This window comes from Melanerpes formicivorus, unplaced genomic scaffold (assembly GCF_026170545.1).
Source record: "Melanerpes formicivorus ecotype bairdi unplaced genomic scaffold, bMelFor1.0.p_v2 SCAF_27, whole genome shotgun sequence".
NCBI lineage: Eukaryota > Metazoa > Chordata > Aves > Piciformes > Picidae > Melanerpes > Melanerpes formicivorus.
The window spans coordinates 2,811,895-2,833,559 of NW_027142379.1; the positions used below are offsets into that span (position 1 = coordinate 2,811,895).

Here is a 21,665-nt window from a genome sequence, read left to right on the forward strand (position 1 = left end):
CAGATGATTTCCTAAGTCAGTTTGCTAATTTTGTGATTAAATTAAACCTGCAGGATGTGTCAAGTTTTTCCTTTGTAACTACATTTGTAAAACCACTCTGCCACGACACTCTGTTTTCTAGAAGCACGTTACCAAAAAAGACCAAATTAAACCAACTAAAACATCTTTGTTTCTTCCATCTTTATGCAGAAAAAAACAGCTGAACGGTTTAAAACTAACTTTCAAAATTATATCTGAGACAACTTCCATGCCAAGCTTCAGCCAAAAATACTTTGTGCAGCCAAATTATCAAACCCTCTGAAAGATCATCCATAATGGAACTGCTGACGCAATGTTTATTATAGGGATATGAATAGCTACGATGAAGGCTTCAGCTGATGTTCTGGCAAGCCTACTGCTAAAAATTATCCTGAATTTATCTGGCATTCAGAAAATGCTTGAAGTGGCCAAAATGTTTACACCATCATTATCATTTTGACAATACCTCTTTTATCCCAAAGGAAGTCGGTGATGAACAAATTCAGGCAGCGCTGGAGATGTGTGTATTTAGCATCTGTTACACATTCTCTTGGCAGCATTGTTTGATCTGAACAAGCAGTTGTGTTGAATCAGACATTATTGCCTATTGTCTCTTTTTAAAGTATATTAGTGAAGTGCATTGTGGTTTTCCTGCTGATTTGATTTTGGTTTATAATCAGGAAATTCCTGGGTTTGAGCGAGAGTGTTAAATTCAGAGCAGCATATTATGGAGTTCCACATCTTTCTCTTTGTTCTATCATATCACCCACAGTTTTGAAATACCATTCACTCTCTTATTTGTGAGAAAGTCCTAGAAAGCTTCATTAATCATGGATGGCAATTTCCTGAGTGAGTGATTTTGGACTCCCACAGCAGATTCAGGTATATATCTGAGAATGGGAATTAATGGTTGGATTTTGGTGTGTCAGAGCTTGGTGGTGGTATGTCCAGTTGCTTGTTGTAGTAGCCTCACTGTCCTCAGTGTTTTTCTCCTTGTATATTTTCAAACAATAAAAGAGTGCCACTTGCTCTACTTCTGATGGTTTGGCTGCTTGTGAGATTGCACTGTTTAATCAAGTTTGGGTGCTAAATTGATTTTATTAAACACTTGTTCAGGGAGCCATCAAGTGAATTAAATCTGTCCTGTATTGACTTCCCTTAAGTTGAGAAGGACTTGGCTTACACTAAATCAATATAAATCAAATTTACAATTATTTAAATGGGTGTTTGCACACAGGAGTGTTTGCACCAGTATAATGAAATAAATCTTAAAACACAGTTTAGACAAGTTCAATATGATGTAACTCAGGCTGCTGGCTGCATTTTCTAAGGATTTCAGTGCTAATGGCAGTAGAACCAAAAGGTCTTTACCAAAAAATTTCCACATGAACCTTCTTTGAAGACACATCTTTTTTTAAGAAGCAAATTTCCCTCATAGAATTTTTATACAGCAAATGCTAGCATGTTTGTTGGGAAGTTTCTGCATCATTTCAGAAATGCCAAAAGAAAAACAACAAATAAGATGCATAGCATTATTTAGAAAGAATTTTGCCATGAAGGAAATGTTTTTAAGTGTCAATGCCAACCACAAATGCTGGTTTGTGTCACACTGCTGAAAAGTAGCACTCTATAAAATTTGTGAATTCTTATTTTCTCCCTTTTTGCTTTCAAAAATCTGGAGAAGGAAACTGAGAGTGTACCAAAAAATTACCACTTTCATTGGAAGGCTCTAAATTGGTTATGATTTGAGGAGCTTTGCTACCAACGAAATCTGATGATACACGGGTTTTAACAAAGCATCTGTCTCAGTGCAACTAGGGCACTATCCCAGGAGGAGAGAGCCTCTTGTTGGTTATTTTCTGCTTGTCTTCAGATTCAAAACAGAAAGGGTTTTTTTGTACCAAATAATTTTTAATAAGATGGAAAGGTACATGAAGTTCATCTTGCACAGTCTCTGTGCTGAAGGAGAAAGGACCTACTATCAGTTAAACTTGCAATGAGCTGTAACCCCTTCATGAAGTAACAACCTTATGTTTCAACTGGGGGGAAAAAAAAAAAGGGAGGGGGGAGAAGTTGTTTTCATGAAAGCTTTTGAAAAGCTTGACTCTAGAAATGAGGAATAAAAGGGTATTTGGAAAAGAGGGAAGTTGCTATGAAATGCAATTCCTCTTTGTTGCTGTAATCTGCCCCCCAAGTTCTAGTCAGCTCTGGAGTTTTCTTCAGTTGTTCATATTGCATTTATTTAACACCAGTTGTTTGATGTACCAGGTTACTGCTGCCATTTTCAGCCCTATCACCATATCATCTCCGTCTCTTCCCAAGCAGTTGGATGTCTTTGCTTGGAAGTTTATGACTATAGATGAGAAAACTGGAAATCACTAGCTGAGTTGTGCAATTCTAATCTTTTCTTCAGGGGCAATGCATTGCTTCAAGAAGGACTCTCTTGAATTAAACAACAATATAAAAAAAAACCAAAACAAAAATTGGCTCTTAATGATGGCACTTGGCACAGTTACAGCTCATTGCAAGCTTAACTGATAGTAGGTCCTTTCTCAGTGTGAGATTTAATTTTCTTTTTGGTAGCTAGCTGTGCTTGGTGTCAGTACATATAAACCATCTTGTCAGCAGTTGGGTGCATACTGAGATGGCTAAGTCCCTCATGGGAAGGAAGAAGAAAACCACTTCTTAGCATCCTATCAGCTATAGGGTTCTTTGCAACACTGTCAATGTGTCAAGGCTGAGCTCATATGTTATGGATACTATGCTACAGGATAGCTTATAAACAAAAAGCAGAGGGGCACTGGGAGAGTGGGAGAGGCAATGCTAAGCACTGTCATAGTAATAAACCCCCAAAATTATGTGGGATTAGTCAAAACATAGTCAAAACCCAGCCCATAAAATAGCTGAAAGCAAACCAGAACCTGCCTGCTTTCGATATATATGTGTGTGTAAATAGAAAGATCAAATCCAGTACTGTGATTTCTGTGAAATCTAATGGAGGACAGAAAAGTTATATGAGATAACTACAGGTCAAAGCTGAAGCTTTTTCCTATAAAAATATATAATGGTACATGTAGTGTTTCATAGGGTAAGCCTGTTACAAGTTTAGACTAAAACAAGCCAAAGGAAAAAAAAATGCAGCAACCAGGAGAAAACAAAAGGAATGTGTTGAAGATATTAACTAGAGCAAATACTCAGTGTGTAATCCTTGGGTGCTCAGCATCTCTCAGGAACATGTACTTTGAAACCACTTGAAAAGTCCAAAATTACATACACATCTTTTCCAAGGGATAATAATTTGATTGGTCAATAATTATCTTCATTAGTCCAAGCCTTTCACTCTTGCCAGATGGAATAAAAGGTCAACGTGAGGTCCATGAATATACCTTACAGAAGTTATATTCACAGGAAAGCTGTACATTTCTTGGGTTTTATCAGCTAGCCTTAACTGCTCCTAAAATTCTGTATTTGGAAACAGCCTAGAACCCTAAAGGATGTCATTTTATTAGAAGAGTTCTCCTCTAACGTGAAATTTCTGTCTCCCAGTAAAAGATATCCTTAGAGACTGGAAGCTTTTAGTGCCTTTGGTATGTTGCAAAGCAAACAGTCTTATTTCTAAACCAGGATTTCTCTTACTTTCAAAAGGAGTATTGTGTGCTCTAGATACTCTGTACACAGAGCAGACAAGTTCAGTACTTACATGGAAGAGTTAAGTTCATTAAGAAGTCATACAGATCTCTTTTCACATTTGGTGTAGGTTAATTTGGAATTTTTTGGGAAAGTTTCAATGGTTGGTCCTTCACCAGCCTCCTAGTTAGTGGTTAAGACTAGTGTGTGTATATCAACTGGCTGGAAATTTCTTCCTTTTTAATAGTGGAAGGTGCAGCTATTTACATGATTCAGCCTGTCAGTCAGCTGAACTGACAAAGATAACAAGATCTGACAATGTCTGGGTCAACTCTAATCTTCCATCAGCTTTGTAGCTAATATATATTGACAGCAAGCACACTTGGAGACAGTGGTAATTGGAAGTCTTGTGAATATTTAACAACGTTGTTTAATTTGAAGTGTGTTTCCTGTGTTGGTATTCTGGATGGCTTTTCACAGCAGAGGGGAGAAAAAAATCCTGCTTAAGCTCCTAAGCTGAACTGAAAAGACAGCACTAGCAAGAATAAGTCGGAGTGCTGTATCTTGTGTCTTAAAACTCCAGAGTAATCAACCTGAGGATGCCTGCTGAACACTGAATCCACATACCTCATACTTTTCAAAGTGCAGCACTTTCTGCCACACTTCAGACTATTAATATGAAATGCTCCAAATGCAGAAGTGTTTTCCCTCTGGGGGAAAAAAAAATAAAGTTTTAATACTTTCATTCTGGTAGATTCACTTTGATTCAATCTCCATTGAATGAAATCTTTTGCATTTGAGAGGAATCCTTTACCAGAATCCATGTCACATTACTATGTGTAATTGCCTTGCTAAAGCAGCAGCACTTCTTTCTACAACAGTTTTTCTACTTGAAAAACTTTTAAAAATTATTGGAATGCAATGGGTTTTTCAAAAAGCTTAGCAAAAACACATTGCCAGGGTGAAATACTCCCCTAATATACCTTCTATCATGAGTCACAGCAGTGGAATTACCCAGGTGTAACTGAGGGCAAAATTGAGCCCTCAGAGAGCAGGTGGACTTGAGCCTAACTTTAGACATGATAGATGCTTTCAGCCAGCAATAGCTGCAGCTCATTGGATCATTTGAAATGCAGTTTAGTCACCTAAGTATTTAATTTAAATTATTCTAGTGCTTGTGATAGACAGAAGCAGGGAGGATGGCCTCAAATATTAACAGGTCCATTATTCTGTAAGCTGCCAGTCATTAGCTAACATCTCCCTTGTTAATAATAATGCCTGCATGATTCTGTTCTGAATAATGGATTGAAGATTTTCACCACCAGCAGGCAGGCCAGTGGGCAGTTGTCACTTAAAAAAGCAGGTTGGTAAAATTATATTTAGGGAGCAATAAAAAATGGCTTAAACAGAGCTTGAGCTGGCTTGAGCTGCTTTATCAGGAAAAGGATGTTGACAGACAGTAGCAGAACCTGTCCTCCATTACATGCCTGGAGCTTTGAGATCATAGACTTCATAAAAGTAACATTTAACAGTTGATGCACCTAAGCAGTTGTGCCATGACAGAGAAACAAGAAGGTAACACTACTTTCAATTTTCCTTTTTACCAGTGGCCTTTCACTGAAAGAAATATTGCCAACGTGAGCTGAGAGAAGGTATCAGGAGCCTTGCAGGAAGAGCTTCCCAAGAGAAGTAGATGCAGTGAAGCAAAGCATGATTGGTATGTAAGTGAAACGTGAATTTATTTACAGGCGCGCACGCTCACAATGTAGTTACAGAGCCAACCTCTTCAGTCAAGAATTCCACACCAAAGCCATTGCCTGCCTGCCAGGGGAGAACTGTCTCAAAAATTGATTGTAATTAGAAAGCTAAGTACAGAGCCAGTTGTACTGATTCCCTTACAAGTGCCCTTTACCCTGAACCTGGTAAACAAAACCTTATGTGTTCATCCTCAAAGGGTGGAATCCTGCTAGGATAATAGTGCTTCAGACTTTATTGGAAGAAGAAGGTTTGTGGGAAATGTGCTGCTATCCGATGGCAGGCTGGAGAATAAGAATAGATTAAAGCTTTATTGTATCTAAGCAGAAGAAGACCTGGTTGTGCTGTTTAATATTTTATGTTGGATGTGGCTGAGATGTCAACTTGCTTTTGTTTATTTACATAATCATTCATAGAAATACTAACGTGTCAACCACTCTTTGAGGGACTCAGTAGCTGTGTTTCACTGAATTTTGTGCCTTGCTGGAGTAAAATGTATAACCTGAGGCAAGAAAGTTGTTTGTTTGTTTTGGAGTCTGTTTGTCATTTTGAACTTTGCATAAATTCAATCTGTCAGGGTCTGCTATAGGAGGTGGTGAAAACCTGGTGGTGTGAATGCGTAGCTTATAATGATAACAAAAACTTCCTGGAATTGCTGCTGTAGAGTCCAGAGAAAAATCTGGGGTTGTTCTGAAAGACTTTTCTAGTAATTCAGTGCTCTGTGAGCCCAGTAAAAAGGAAAAGTCTCTGTGTAGTATGAGGAAAGCTTAAGTTACTGAGACTGGCTGGCATTCATTCCAAAATAAGTGAAGGTTGATCTTTGGACACAAGCTGTGAGCTGTGTAAAATTGCTTCTGCTAAATATATGCTAATTGGCATATGAATGAGATTTTGTTAATCTTCTGCTTAAATAAGTGCAGAGAGAAAAGCTGGGAAGGAGTCCTCATTTCTCCCTTAAGAAAAAAGACAATCATCATAATTTATATTAGCAAATAAAATGCAAATATATATTTGTAGATACAGGAAACAATTAGCAAGCTTTATTTGGCAACAATATGCCAAGATATGTGTTTCTGCTTTCCTCAAGCATTTCTGAGGATTAAAATTGACAGCAAATCAGGCAAATTACAGAAGTAAAGGTATTGGCTGCAGTTCTGGGTTCTGATGGTTTCTGGTTTTACCTTTTTCTTTTGCCTTTTCCCCTCTTGTTTTCTTTTTGTTGTCTCCCCTTCTGGAACAAGTTCTTTCCTGTGTGCTGCATCATTAGTGGATTCCACACCTCAGCATTTCTCCCTTCCCAGAATTTCTCATCCATTGCCTTGTTGTGAGGTTAATTAGCTTGTCTGTCTTATTGGCAACTCAGTGGAACATTCAAGGGTTAAACCCCAGTATTCTGACTTAAAGTCTTGTTTCTTATCCTATCTACAATCCTGTTAAGAACCTGGTTTCCATTTTGTTAAATTAATGCCAAAATAAGAACAGTGTTTTGAGACAGTGACCAGAACATTCCATAGGAAAGGATGTTACAGTTATGGTTCGATTGACACCTAGTGTCAATATCTTGTCCTATCTAGATCTTTCAGATTCTGCCTTACTCATAAAATACAAATCTGCATTGTATCAAGCATTGTGTAGGAATTTAAACCAGATTATAAGCACATAATATCTGTGAGGGTATCTATCAGTGGTACTTCATACCGAGGACAAATCTCTGAGTCTTTAGGCTGCTCAGCCCTATAAGCAGGTCATATATTTTATCTTTAAAATGGGAAGTGATTTAGCTTCTCACAATACTACAGCATCTGTAAGAAGCAGAAGTTCAAAGCAAGTGTGTGTGCATGTGTGCATATTTTTATGTGTGCAGACATCAACTACAATGAGCAGAGCCTTTGATTTGCATAGGAAACCGCCTGATGAATTCCTCTGGGACTGAGCTGGGTTAATTCCTTTCCCTTTGGGGCACTACTTTGCATTGCTCGGTGATGGCCAGAAAACTTGTTATCCTCAAGACCAATTCTGGTTGCTTCCTACAAAGGTGAGAGCAATTGTATAACATTCTCTTTGTAAGAATAGAAGAAAAGGCCTTATGGGAAGAAATTCAGCAGTTTGCAGTTTGTTGGTCTTAAAACCTATGCTTTTTGTAAACTGGCATGCCTTCTGCCATGAGGTTCAATATCCTTTTTTTAATAGCATCTCTTTCATAGTGGAAAGACATTGCAACACCTTGAAAAAATAGGCTTCCAAGAAAGCCTAGGAAAGCTTCTAGAAAACATACATATGGGTTTAGAATATGGGGCAGGGGCTGTATACAGAAAATTGTGAATGTTCTACACACATATATGTGCTTGCTATATTTAACTGTTCTTGTGGACTGAGCAGTAATAGGTAGTATCAAAGGGATGAGACAGGTAAAGCAAATTCTAGAATATTTCATTAAGAATCTGTCACCTGAGAACTGTAATTCAGTATTGGAAGGACATTTTCTTCACAGTAAATGCAACCTAACTACCATAATGAAGAAATCAGTAGTACCTTACACTACTTATGCATTTTTTAGCACACCTAGGGCAAAGTTCATTAATTATGTCACAAAATTACCTTTGTGTAACTTCAAAGACAGCATATGTTATAAAAAGATGTTTCATATACGAACATAATGCTCTGTGTTTTATTAATACTCTGCTCATTAAACTAAACCAAAACAAAACTATATTTTTTGGACTGCATATCTATGTATTTACATCCAATACGAGGTTTTTATTGTTGTAAGCATCAAAGCCACTTATCCCCTCATGACAAAGAAACTCTTTTTTTCCACTATTAAATAGACAAAACCGAAGAATGGCTCATTAACTGCAAAGCACTGGTCATTAAGTAATTGAGGTTGCCCTTCCTGCCAGCATCATGCAAGCATTGGTAATATTAAAAACCTCTCACCTTGACCTTCACTGCTGCCAAGAGTAGAAACATTGCCAAGTACAACATTGAGCTTCTGACAGTAAAATCTCTTTGCTTTTCTTTATTTAAAATCTATATGTAAAGAATAGCACAGGGCTTTCATTTTCACTCAGACTCACAATTACATTCTCTGCTTATGCCACCCTTATGCCATTATCTGCCTGGTAGAGAAACGTAGGCCCTAGAGAATAAAATTCATTCAGTACTCTATATTTCTTGTTGAAGTTTCCCTGCAGGGCAGGTGAAGTGCTAAGGCTCTCATCACACTAGGGACCATCACTGAGATCCTGAATCCTCCTCTGTATTCCCAGGACATGAAAAACAGAGCATCACCTCTCAGGCATGTCAGGATACACATGTAGTCCATCCTAACATACTGCTTCTTTTTCTTGTGTAGGCTTCATCTTATGAAAATGACCAGAATTCCATTCTTTTGCCTTTGTAGGGAATACAAGAAGTATCCTCTATGTCTCTCAGCAGTCTGCATTAGAGATAGATTAAATTCTGATGTCTGTGTTTCTTAAGGTGTAGGCATCCATGGGGGAAAAATCATTTTAATCATCTTACTGTAACTTCAAATTGTTCTATCTTATAAATTATGTCTTATTTTGAATTGGGATTGTGTCTGTTATTGGAAATTATGTCAGTATTGATGCAGCAGAGCACAAAATAATATTTAGAAAGAAATTGTTGGTAGTTACATTGGCCTGAGCTTCACAGAGGACCAACTGATGTTCAGTTCCTTCACAAGTTTTGTCTTGTGCTCACCCATGAATGATAAATATGGATCTATAAGAGGTCACAATGCTCTTGGTTTTTTCCCTAATTGTCTGTTTTCATGTGTACCTATTAAGTCTGAGCCTTTTCTAAATAGTTTCAAGTTCCAGTTGAGTTCCACTAAAATTTCAGTAGTCTTGGGGGTTTGAGGTCTGAGTATCTGCCATTCAATGGGTAATGAGGACCTTTCCTAACCTGCTTTCCAATTTCTAGTAAAGCTCTGAGTCTTTGGTGCAAGCAGTATGTGAGGGCTTGGAGAGTTTATGGTGTGGCATGAAGATGCAGACCATAGTGAAGTGCCCTGTGGGGTTATGTTGATGTGCTCAGATGCCACAAATTGTTTAGTGGTCTATGACACCTTTGGAAAGTCCTAGAAAGACCTGGTGCTCCTGGCCTTCTGATGATGCAAGCAGTCATGGAATATGGCCTGGAGGGTACTATCAGTGGCGTTAGCACAGAACAATACAGACAGTGCCAGAGAAAATGGGAAAGTAGATGCTACTCACTGAGAGCATGAGCAGGGATGAATGGCTCCTAGACAATTCTCCTGCATAATGAAAAAACCTATTTGAAAAAGTCAACAGAAATCTAATGGCAATGAGACAGGAAGCAATCCAAACAGTGTGAGCTAAAGGCATTTCACAAACAGAATGTCACCCCTGGGAGCACAGTATATGGGAGCCCATTTTGAACTACCAACAGAAACAGAACTCACAAACAAAAGCTGCAACATGATGAAACCAAACAGTAGGGAAATGCTCAAGATGTAGAAAGGTAAATTGTAGCTAATGAAGCAAAATATTGCAGGAAAATATTTGTTTAACATAGTTAACAAAAAAAGATGATTGGAGAGGCAAAAAACAACACCCCCCAACAAACTCAAACAAAACAAAACATATTTTTCAAGAGATTTAAGGACTAAAATAGACATTTTCTCAATTCCTATCAAAATGTTCCTGCAGTAGGCTTTAGAATCAAGGAAATGGTAGAGGAAACAAACTGCTATGCAGCTGTGTGCAGAGCGGGGTCTTTCAGCTGTTGTGCCATGGACTGCTCTTCAGGTTAGCAAGAGAATGCTGACAAGAAACATGAACTAGAGTACGAAGGTTTTAGATTCTGCTCCCTTCAAAGCAATATATCCTACCCTAAATGGAAGTGTGGATTTACACCTAAGATGCTTCCATATGGATTTTGTTGTCCATCCGTTTGTGTTTCACTCTTGCCCTGGGAGAACAGCTCCTGTCTGAAGACACAAAGCAATTAGTTATCCCTCCCACCTTTGTAATTGTGCTGTGCTACTCATAGTTGAACTACATCTATTTGGTGCTACACTGTTCTCCTTATCTTTCCCTCCCACCTCTCAGTTGTGTAGCAAATTGGTCCAGCTCATCTGAAGCCCAAGGAAAAAACTGTGGATGGCTGTAAGTTCCATGATATATGAATGCAGCCCGGTGCTGCTCTGCCTCACTCAGTATCTTGGCTGCACAGACCTTTTGCTGATAAATGAGCAGCATTTCTAAGAATCAGGGCAGACAGGAGACACTAAATAATTACTAATAGGATACAGAAAGTATTGTACTCAGCAAGGAGATTTCTTTTTCTGTAATTCCAGACAGCAAACTGTATTAGTCATGCTAATGTAATACACTATTTGTGGCTGCTTTGACATTGTCCATTTAAATATTCAGGAAGCTACTGCTTTCACATAGTCCTGTGCAAGTACATTGTGCTAGATTAGCTCTAGTCAATTAAGCAGTGTGTTGTCAACTGCAGTTAAAACAAATGGTATGGGCTACTTCATCACCAAGTGACCTGCACTTGCTACACAAAAATTGGCATTTTTAAACAGCTCTTCCGTGAGATTGTCATTGCCTGGCTGGTGACTAAGGTAGGAGGTGACACCCCAGCAACTGTTGTATTCAGCATCCGCTAAGGCACCTTCAGCATCTGTGTTCACTCAGTTTAAACAAACCAACCAACCACCCAGCATCTGGACACTAGGAACTGCCATTTTGCTTTCTGGCGAGGCGTCTGCAGGGCTGATGTCACTTGTTTGTCTGGCAAACAGGGATCAATAAACTCACAGGGAATTCAGAGCTCACACCACCTTGTGCTGCCTAGGGAGGATTAGCTGAAATGAAATGTCTGACAGCTCTATGTCAGCTTCTCACATTACAGACTGAAACATTCTTTTCCTTCACAGTCTTTGAAGGAAATGAGAGGGATGTTTAACTGTCAGTCACTTCAGTCTTGGCCATTCATTAAGCAAGAAATGCGATATCAAGGCAGTGATTTTGTCCGCCTGGAATAATCTACACGTTAGTGATTACTTAGAAACGTGTCAGCCATTACTGCCAGGAGCTGTTTAGCTTGAGGATCAAGTCTAATCATTAGACCTACCATCTTTAGCCCAAAACCTTCTTATGTATAATGTTTCTTAAGCTAAGAGCTCATATGTAGATTGATGTAAAAGCGCCAGAAGCTTCCAGAAATGTTCTGTTGCCCTTTGGAGTCCAAATCTTCTTTATGAAGGTTTTTCTTGTCAACTAGGATACATAGCTAGAGATTTATTGTCATTTTTCCTGCCTTACTGCTTGTGTGTCCCAAACAGATGTTCTAGGAAGTACAAAGGGAACTGAGGCTTTCCTAAAACCATGAGACAATATAAACAACCATGTTTCTAAAGTTAACACGAGGTCTTTCCTCTCTCGTCAAAATTCAAAGCATTGATGAAAAACTAAAAGGAATAAACATTGCAGATGCAAATAACACTTTTAATTATACTTTGTTATTTCACCTGGATGACTATATGGTCATAAGATATATTTCTAAGCCATAGCTGACTCTCCCACTCGTGAAAGTCTGTTCCCATGTTGCACAGTCAGTGGCCTTGCTTTACCACCACATGGTGTTTTTCTACCAGTTGTTGGCTTGGAATACTGTGTTCTTTGGCAGAAACAGCAGTCCTCCAGTGCTGGAGATGGAACAGTGAGCATGAAACTCTAGGTAACTTCCTCCCACAATGGGAATGACCCTTCCTTCCTCCAGATGTGCTTTTACAAATACTGAGCTGAAGTAAATTATTCCCATTCACAACCATGGATCCCAGTTTAAGCTTAGTCCTTGCTAGAGCTGAGGTAACTGGAAGAAGTCACGCCAGTAAGATGATCTGCTTCTCTCTTTTAATGAAGACAAACTAATCTCTTACAGTGCTGTGACACAAACAAAATGCACTAAGCTTTTCTTTTAGGAAGGGTGATTTATTTTCCTCATTTTGAAGTGGAAGCTGGTAGGTGGTAGACAGCCCTATCTTCCCCTACCAACCTCAGCTGATGCAATTTTTGAGAAGCAAATGAATAAAAGTCCCTTAGGAGATGCAGAGTAAGACAACTAACTTATCCTATCTCTTTGGGGTTTTTGTTGAGGTTTTGGGTGGGGTTTGGTTTGTTTGTTTGTTTTTGTAATAACTGCTAATGTAAAAATTCATCACATCTTAGCTTTTTTATGTGCAAGATTCCATGGTGTCTTGCCCGCCACTGTTCTTTTCCAACACTGTGTAGAAGCTGTATCAGGACACAAATATATGACATACCATCTTCACATTGATTAGGTCTTTAACTTCAGAATATGGGCCTTTACCATGTTGTAGTTTTACATTATGTATCATCCACCTTTTGCCCTCCATCTGTGCAGTATCTTGGTCCCTGGGATACTTAAATTCCAGGAACTGTTAGAAGAGAGCTGGATGCTTGTTCACTGAGTTGTACTTTGGTTTATTCATAAGTCTGTAGTATTTTGACATCACATTTAATCATAGACTCATAGAATGTTTTCAGTTGGAATGGTCCATTAAAGGTCATCTAGTCCAAGCCCCCTGCAGTCAGCAGGGACATCTTCAACCAGATCAGCTCAGAGCTCCATCCAACCTGACCTGGAGTGTTTCTAAAAATGGGAACCTCTCTTATAAGGATATAGATTCCACAGTAACAGAGGTAATTTCAGGATTGAGCAACAAATGTCAGCTGCTTCCACAGGACCTAAACAAAATTGAAGCAGCACCATCCTGTGCCGAGGTGGAAGAGATAACCAGATCCTTTTGCAGAAAGCTTGGCTGAAATGTTCTTCTTGAGGCCTTCTTGAAGTTCTTGAAGAACTTCTACTTTGTGTTTGAGTCACAGCAAATCAGTTCATCTCCATCTGGCTGAAACAGAATGGGCTGCTGTAATTCCAGACTGAAAAACATAATACTGCCACAGGGATTTCCAATGTGAAAAGGACATAAGAAATACACCAAAAGGTCTTATGATTTGGGTTGGTTTGTGTGGAAATGCAGCTTGGCATATCCAGAAACCATTTGAAATTGCCAGCTTAAAGGTAATGGTAGTACTGATACAAAGATGAGCTTATTCCTGAAGAGCTCCTTTACTGTCTTCTCTTTTTTTGTAAAGTAATTTCTGTATATTTTAGCAGTGAATAATTCCTAAATTAATTCCATAATAGGTGATGGGAAAGCACTTTAGAACATGAAGGAACATTCCACATTTGTTAGAAATCATTTCTTAGAAAACAAATATACATTATCATAAAAACTAGATTAGTTGCATTTTATTCAGTTTTGGTGAAGTTTTCCAGCTAATGGGGTTTCTCTGTCCATCTTGGAGTTATCCTGAATCTGAGGAAAGTATTTTTTCCTGGAAATTAACCCAGCACCACTTTGGGTTTTTTTTTCTCTCTCTTATATTTATTTCACGTCATGCTTTCTAAATATCCCCAGACTTTCAGTACCACCTACTGCTGCTAACTTGTATATCTTTGGGCAAATCATTTGGCCTCTTTTTCCGAAATCTCCATCTGCTGAGTGGGTACAGTGCTTCCCTGTTTCCCTGGGGTTGCATTTAAATGGACTGACATTCATAACATCCTTTCAATGCCTCCTGCCCAAAATTCAAAGAGGAAAATCATTACACAGAGAGCTGTGGATGCAAACTACACTTTGAAGAGATTTCAAGCAACCTCTTTTTGTCTCCCTTGTTTGCTTTTTCTTAAATGTTGATACACAGCAGAGTTGAGCCAGGACTAATAGGGGAAAAAAAAAAGAAGTTTGTACTCCCATTTGACAGATTTTTGCTGTTGAATTAGAAGTTCAAAGATAAAATGAAGGTTAAAACATACATTGTTTAGCTATCTGAACTCTTATCTTTGAGTTCTTGAAGTCATTCCTGAAGTAAAAACATTTCATTCATACTTGTGACATTAGCCAAGTGTGACATGAAAGGACAAGCTGCTCCCCTAAGATTGGATAGCTATCTTAATGGGAGCCTTTACCTAAGTTAAAAGAAACACCTGAACACCCTGTGGCCATGTTATTCTGTAATTACCCGTTTTAGACAATTTGACCTTGCTTTGATAAATAAGTACCTAGGGGATATAAGCTTCCCCTTAGGGGACCAAACAGAAAAAAAAAGATCTCTAGATCCCAAGCTCTAGTTACACAGCGTGAATCCAATCTTAAAAGATCCTCTGATACCACAAGAATCACAATCTATTAGTACCACAGAAAGGTTCTGTTAATTAACGGTGACTGCTCACAAAGGTGGATTGTGTGCTGTTGTACTGATTCTGGGTGGCAGCTTCCTGCTTATAGAGGGGGCACAAGAAAGACAGAGGTTGAATAACTCTTGGAGGATGACATCTAAGATGTTGAAAGAACTAGGAATGCTTAGCTCTAGAATCTGGCTCTAAACAACAGAGGTGGGAGGACAGAACAAGTATAGGTGACCTAAAGCTGCAGGAGGAAAGATGCGGGGTAAACAATTGAAAGAGGCCAAGATAATGAGGCTCTGGAGCACATCGCTTAGCAAGGTTGGGTAGTCTCCTGTGGATTATTTGAAAGTACATTAAGGAGTGCCATTGCTATTATTCATTTGTTGGGATGAGGGGATAGCTTAGATGACTTCTTGAAGTCTCTTGTAATACTAATTTCCTTGCAGTCTATGAGTGGCTTTCATAGCATCTTTATTTAGCCCTAAACATAACAGAATTCTTTACTCGTATTATCTCGAGGATTAAGATCCCCAACAATAGCCACAATCCTGGTGGTATCTTAGGTGACTTGTTAGAATGATCTTATTAATGTATTAGATTAATATCTCACTATGGCTTCTGTGACAAAGATGTAGAAAGTCCCAGTGCCACTCTGTAGCTGTGACCATACAGCTAGAGCCAGCAGCACAGAAAGTTGTCACCACAATGCCGCTTTTGTGCAGAAATTCTTAGACATCTGGATTGCTCTAACTTTGAAGCACTGCTGGATGAATACCCCCAGCAAAGACCACAGTCCTTTTCCAAGGTCTTTCACTGCTGCTAGACTACCACTGGGAAATAACACACACTAAATCTAGAGCAACATGACTTAAGACATATATCTTTTAGACTTTCATATACACGTAGCTTATCTCTTTCAATGAACATTATACTTGCATCTCTGTTCCTATTTATGTAAGGTAAAGCCTATCTGCACAGGCAAAAGCATTTAAGAAGAATAAACTTTCCAGCATCCATATTAAATCAAGCAGAAATTGTCAGACCCTTACTAGTGTGTATAATGACAACAGGAATGTAGTGCTACAGCAGGTGGTTGCTCTCTGCTTAGCAGGAAAGCTCAAATGTAGCTGTAAATGGCTTCACCAATCCAGCATTTTTGGACATTTATCTATTGTGACTCGCTTCTTTTGGCTTCTTCACTTCTTATACTACTCATCACATACACTGAAAGCGAAACAGACAAAACCTGTCTGTCTTTCCCTCTGTGTCAAGCAAGTCATCCCTGAGTTCTAAACCTTTTACTTTTGTTCTTTTCCCTCCAGACTGAGCTTGAACTCCTCGGACTCTGACAATTTTCATCTTTGCTGTGATTTGCCTCCCACAGTTCCAGTATGAGCTCTATCTATCAGCTAACTTTCTATAAAGTCCTCAAATGTGAAGCACATTCTGTTCTGTGTACCCAGTGGGTATCCATTAATTTCTGCTTCCTCTTAAAACACACTTTCACAGGAAACTCTCCAACAGTGCTGTACTTTAGGAATGAATCTATAACAAGCATAAATATGTGTATTTGTCAATGAATGCACACTGCAGTTCAGGTATTTAAGTTCCATCTTTTTGTAGGTCTGTTTTCCAAAAACTGGCTTTACACAAATCAGGTTTTGCCACCTTTACTTGCACAGAAGTCTCTGTGGCATTATTAATAATGACTTTAATCTACAGTGTAAAAAATCTGCTTTTCTGCACCTTGCTGTTCATGCTGCTGTTTACTGCTGTCTCTAGGAAGTTGTGACTTGCAGCCTCACAAAGCTTCGCTCCGTTTATAGACTACTGGCCACCCCAGATGTGTATATATGAGATCAAAGGAACAAGTTAAAGATATTCCTGGTACTTAGACATTAATGCATAAATTATATTCTCATTAATTTTAATTTCTAGGTATTTTAAAGCTCAGGAACTTATTATTTGAACCCATTTAAGCTCTCTTCAAGATTGAAAAATACAAGTTGTCTGACTATGTTGAAGCAAACATGGATTCAGGAAGGGCAGATCCTGCCTCTCCAACCTGATCTCTTTCTATGATCAGGTGACCCGCCTGGTGGATGTGGGGAGGCCTGTGGATGTGGTCTACCTGGACTTCAGCAAGGCCTTTGACACCGTCCCCCACAGCAAACTGCTGGCTAAGCTGTCAGCTCGTGGATTGGACCATTACACTCTGTGCTGGGTTAGGAACTGGCTGGAGGGCCGGGCCCAGAGAGTGGTAGTGAACGGTGCCACATCCAGCTGGCGGCCAGTCACCAGTGGTGTGCCCCAGGGATCAGTGCTGGGCCCTGTCCTCTTCAGCGTATTCATTGATGATCTGGATGAAGGGGTAGAGTCAGTCATCAGCAAGTTTGCAGATGACACAAAGTTAGGGGCAGATGTTAGTCAGTTAGAGAGTGGAAAGGCTCTGCAGAGGGACCTCGACCGACTGGACAGATGGGCAGAGTCCAATGGGATGGCATTCAACAAGTCCAAGTGCCGAGTGCTGCACTTTGGCTACGGCAATCCCATGCAGAGCTATAGGCTGGGGTCGGAGTGGCTGAGAGCTGCCAAACAGAGAGGGACCTGGGTGTGCTGATCGACAGCCACCTAAATATGAGCCAGCAGTGTGCCCAGGTGGCCAGGAGGGCCAATAGCATCCTGGCATGCATTAGGAATAGTGTGGCCAGCAGGAGCAGGGAGGTCATTGTGCCCCTGTACTCTGCTCTGGTTAGGCCACACCTTGAGTACTGTGTCCAGTTCTGGGCCCCTCAGTTTAAGAAGGACATCGAAACACTTGAGCGTGTCCAGAGAAGGGCAACAAGGCTGGTGAGAGGCCTTGAACACAAGCCCTATGAGGAGAGGCTGAGGGAGCTGGGATTGTTCAGCCTGGAGCTCAGGGGTGACCTCATTGCCCTCTACAACTACCTGAAGGGTGGTTGTAGCCAGGAAAGGGTTGGCCTCTTCTCCCAGGCAACCAGCACCAGAACAAGGGGACACAGTCTCAAGCTGTGTCAGGGGAGGTTCAGACTCGAGGTGAGGAGGAAGTTCTTCACCAAGCGAGTCATTCGTCATTGGAATGGGTTGCCCAGGGAGGTGGTTGAGTCATCGACCCTGGAGGTGTTCAAGGGGAGATTGGACGTGGCACTTGGTGCCATGGTCTAGTCATGGGGTCTGTGTTGATAGGTTGGACTCGATGATCCTCGAGGTCCTTTCCAACCTAAGCAATACTGTGATACTGTGATGTTAAGGAAAGCCTGATTAAAGGTCAGGAGAAAAGCCTTGAAAACTAGGCTGGCCCCAGTTCTGGTGTCATTTTCCCTGAAGCTGGAGAAGATTTAGTCACTTAATTACTCAGGGTCTTCCAAGCAGATCATGGAAACTGCTTCCAGGCCTAGTGACTTCCCAGCCAGACAGCATTGCAGCTGATAGTGGTGGCTGCTCTTCACCCCGGTGCTGATGCCTGTAGCCCCCGAGAGCTATGATGCTAATGGACAGGTTCTAGGTGAAGAAAGATGCTGTTGCTGTTTCATGCTGTGGATTGCAGCTACCACAGCTGGGTCATTTGGAATGTGTGGTACTTTCCCAGAAAAAATAAATAAAAGCTTTATAGGTTTTATTCTGAAATGCTGTGAATTTGGCATAGGTTTGGTGAGCCAAATCATAGGTGGGCTTTCTACTACTGCAGTGAAGTCAACAGATTAAATTTATCTTGCTGCTACTGTTAGAAGAATAACAATATTTGCACATTTTTCCTTTCATTAACTTGTGGTTTGATAAATAGGTGGCTTTTAAAAAGGCACAGACTAAATGTCTAAAGTCCATCTTCTGAAAAAATCATCCTCCCAGGAAAAAAAACTCCTCCAAAGGCCAAGATGAAGCTTTAGCTGCAGGTTTCTTGAGTTGTTTTCTTTGTGTTTATTCCTTAAGAAACTGGCTTCTAATGAGTAGATCTTCTTATGAGCTTGCACTGGAACATGTGAGATTTTTAAGCTCTGGGTTAAAATTTGAGTGAATTTCCTGAGTAGGAATTGAGAAGGTGGATTTCGTTTCCCCATCCTTGCAGCTGAAAATATTTTTTTCTTGGTTTTTTTTTTCCCCTATGAAGTAGAGATTTTGAGGTGATGACAGTCTGGTTTTTTATGTGAGCTTCTCTGTATAGCTTACCTTTTCCTCCAGCCTGCTCTCAGCCATGCAGCCTCTGAAGAATAGGAATGAGGCGATAACAAGCAATGGGTAGTCAGTGTCCTCACAGACATAATTTATTTAAACACCAAAATCTAGAAGTGCTTTATTGTGAAGATCATTAAATAGACTGAGGGCTTCAAAACATGGGCAGGCAAGAATAAGTAGCTAGCTGATTAGTGGCTGAAATTATTATTTAATTTATGTATAACAAAATAATTTAACAGCCAGGCGAGGTCTTATTAGCTTATATTTTACTATGCTTAGCTATTGAAAAGAATACAGTTTTCTTCTAGCAGCCCTCAACTCCTCTGTGTATGTCTCAAGTCAGAGCATGGCCCTAAATTGAAATGCATACTCTGTCTTCTGCAGTGGAAATGGTGCTGAAACCTTTAAGTTTAGGACAAACCCAAACTTTTCTTTTTAGCTGTCACCATCCTCAGCTCATCTCCTGGCAGTGAGCAATGCAAAGCTTTTCAATTCCACTGATATTATCTTTCCACTTTCTCATTGTATTTCTTTTAGCTGATTTTGGTAAACTCCACTAGATTATGTGCAACCTCAGTAATAAAGATGTATTTGGGGAAAAATACTTTATTTTACTTTACTGACAAAGGATATCTGTGAAAATGAAAACAGGACCTAGGCTGGTTTTAGTTTCCTTTTTTATTTGTCTTTTTTTTTCTATACTTTTTTTTCCTCTTTCTGTCCCTTCCAACTCTGAATGAAACTATGAAACATAGCAGGCTTTAAAGGAGTAGAATAAAAGCTACAGGTTTGTCTTATGATTGCTAAGGAAAAAGTTTATCAGACTGTTTTGTTTATCTCTGTAGAATCCTTTTGTGGAGAAGGATTGCCAAAATGTCAGTCAAAGCTTAAGGCAAAGCCTACAGCAATCTCTATCCAGTCAAATTAAAAAAATAAGTAACTTTGATGACGACCCCTTCAAGCTCATATTCAGTGCCCTTTGTATCCAGGGGACGTCATTGTGCTGGATCTGGCTGGAACAGAGTTAACTTGCTTCATAGCAGTGCATATGATGCTGTGTTTTGGATTTGTGATTAAAATGGTGCAGGTAACACACCGATGCTTTGGCTATGGCCGAGCAATGCTCAAGTCTTCCAGCGTAGTGGTTGCTCAGAGACTGCCCCATTTACTTGTGAGTGTTGGTGAGCAATTGCCTTTGCATCATTTGAGTTTTACTCTTTCCATTTACTAAATTGTCTTTGTCTTGACCCATGAGCTTTGCTCTGGCTTTTTTTGTCTTCTCCCCTGTCCTGCTGCAGGGGAAGTGAGCAAGCAGCTGTGTGGGCGCTTATCTTCTGGCAAAGGTCACCCCCCACACTTGAACCGAGGCCAGATTATCTCGCTTCTGTTGTCAGTGTCAAGGAGTATTTTAAATGGAGCCTGTACCAGGGCTCATTCTTGAATGTTTGCCACTATTCTTATTGCTGACTCCAAAAATCTAGTGCTCCAAGTGCTAAAGTAACCACAGTTCATGTGACCACAGGCATTTCTAATGTAGCAGATCAAACAGAGCTGGAGGCAGCAGAGCTGTTGTCAGCTATGGAGCTTCAGTTCCACCAGGCAGGTTTTGTCAAGTGTTGCTCCTCTTTTTTTGGGCTGATGTTTGAGAAGTCTGCAGTACACTTTAGTGACTCTGAGAAAGTATTACAGAAAGTGAGCATACTCCCACCTCCAGTTTATTCTCTGTCCTGGGAGATAAATCTGGGGGATGATTATTTATTCAGATCTGTACAGATACTTCAAACATCTGTGACAGGTCATACATTAACATGCCACATAAGCATTTTCCCAATAATAATGTGGAAATAATTACTTTTCATTGGTGGGATGACTGCACCCACTTTTGTTTTGGAATGGCAATTATGATGTGCTATATGAAGAAGAGTATCTCAAGCCTTACATCAAACATTTTCCTGCCCTAAAATTTATGCTGAACTGTAAGGAAAGAAAATATGTATGATGGATGTGCTCATTCACTCACTGCTCCTGCAGCTTCTCTTTTTTCCCTGACACTAGGTTCATCAAGACCTCATTATCTCGTGTTGCTGAGACACGCAGTCAGTCCCTTGCTTAAGATAATATGTTGCCACAGACAGCTCCGAGGTAGTGGGGAATGGAGGCCATGTAATTCATAGCAAAATAACAAGTTCATGTCCAATTCACTTTGTCACACTGTCCACCAGAAGAAACACACTGGCTTCAGTGTGATGTGTCTGTGCTCTGTTGATTATTTTCTCCTCAAGTCAGAAACAGAATCCCCTAATGTTTGGATTTAGTTGAAGTTGTGTGAAAAATTGATGGCCCCAGTAAAATCAAATCTCTAGTAAAAATGGCTGGGTTCTCAACAAACAGTCACTAATGTTTTCTTTCCTACAAATCAAAAAATTTCCCTGGTAATGAGGTGAGAATTGAATGTTGTATCTATTGTATTTTTTCATGGCACATGCTAATTGTTTTCTAGCCAGCTCTGGTAATAATTAGTACGCCAGGAGCTTCTTACAAATAGTTTTGTCAACCAATAGCAAACTGTCATGACCCTAATTCCCTGAACTGGTAAACAAAGACAAAAGAGTATTTTTCTTACTATTTGTACCAGATTTTAGGTGGAAGAGGTTTATTTGTGATTTGGAATTGATTTCAATCCTTTCAGCTTCAAAGGAGACCAGATTACACATTTGTTAAGACAGAGATTTATCTGATAAAACATGAAGAAGGATTTGCACAGCCAGGTCCCTAATGACCCGAATGATTGC

General features: G+C 39.8%; 1 protein-coding gene across 1 annotated transcript in view; it reads left to right on the forward strand.

The window, feature by feature from the left end:
• The first annotated feature begins 871 nt into the window (after positions 1 to 871).
• LOC137448917 (bifunctional heparan sulfate N-deacetylase/N-sulfotransferase 3) overlaps positions 872 to 21,665 on the forward strand; it is a 124,010-nt gene continuing 103,216 nt past the window's right edge. The window contains exons 1-2 of the mRNA XM_068153924.1: positions 872 to 900; positions 5,253 to 5,362. The gene's annotated coding sequence lies outside the window, so the exon portion shown is untranslated. The remainder of the gene's footprint in view (positions 901 to 5,252; positions 5,363 to 21,665) is intronic.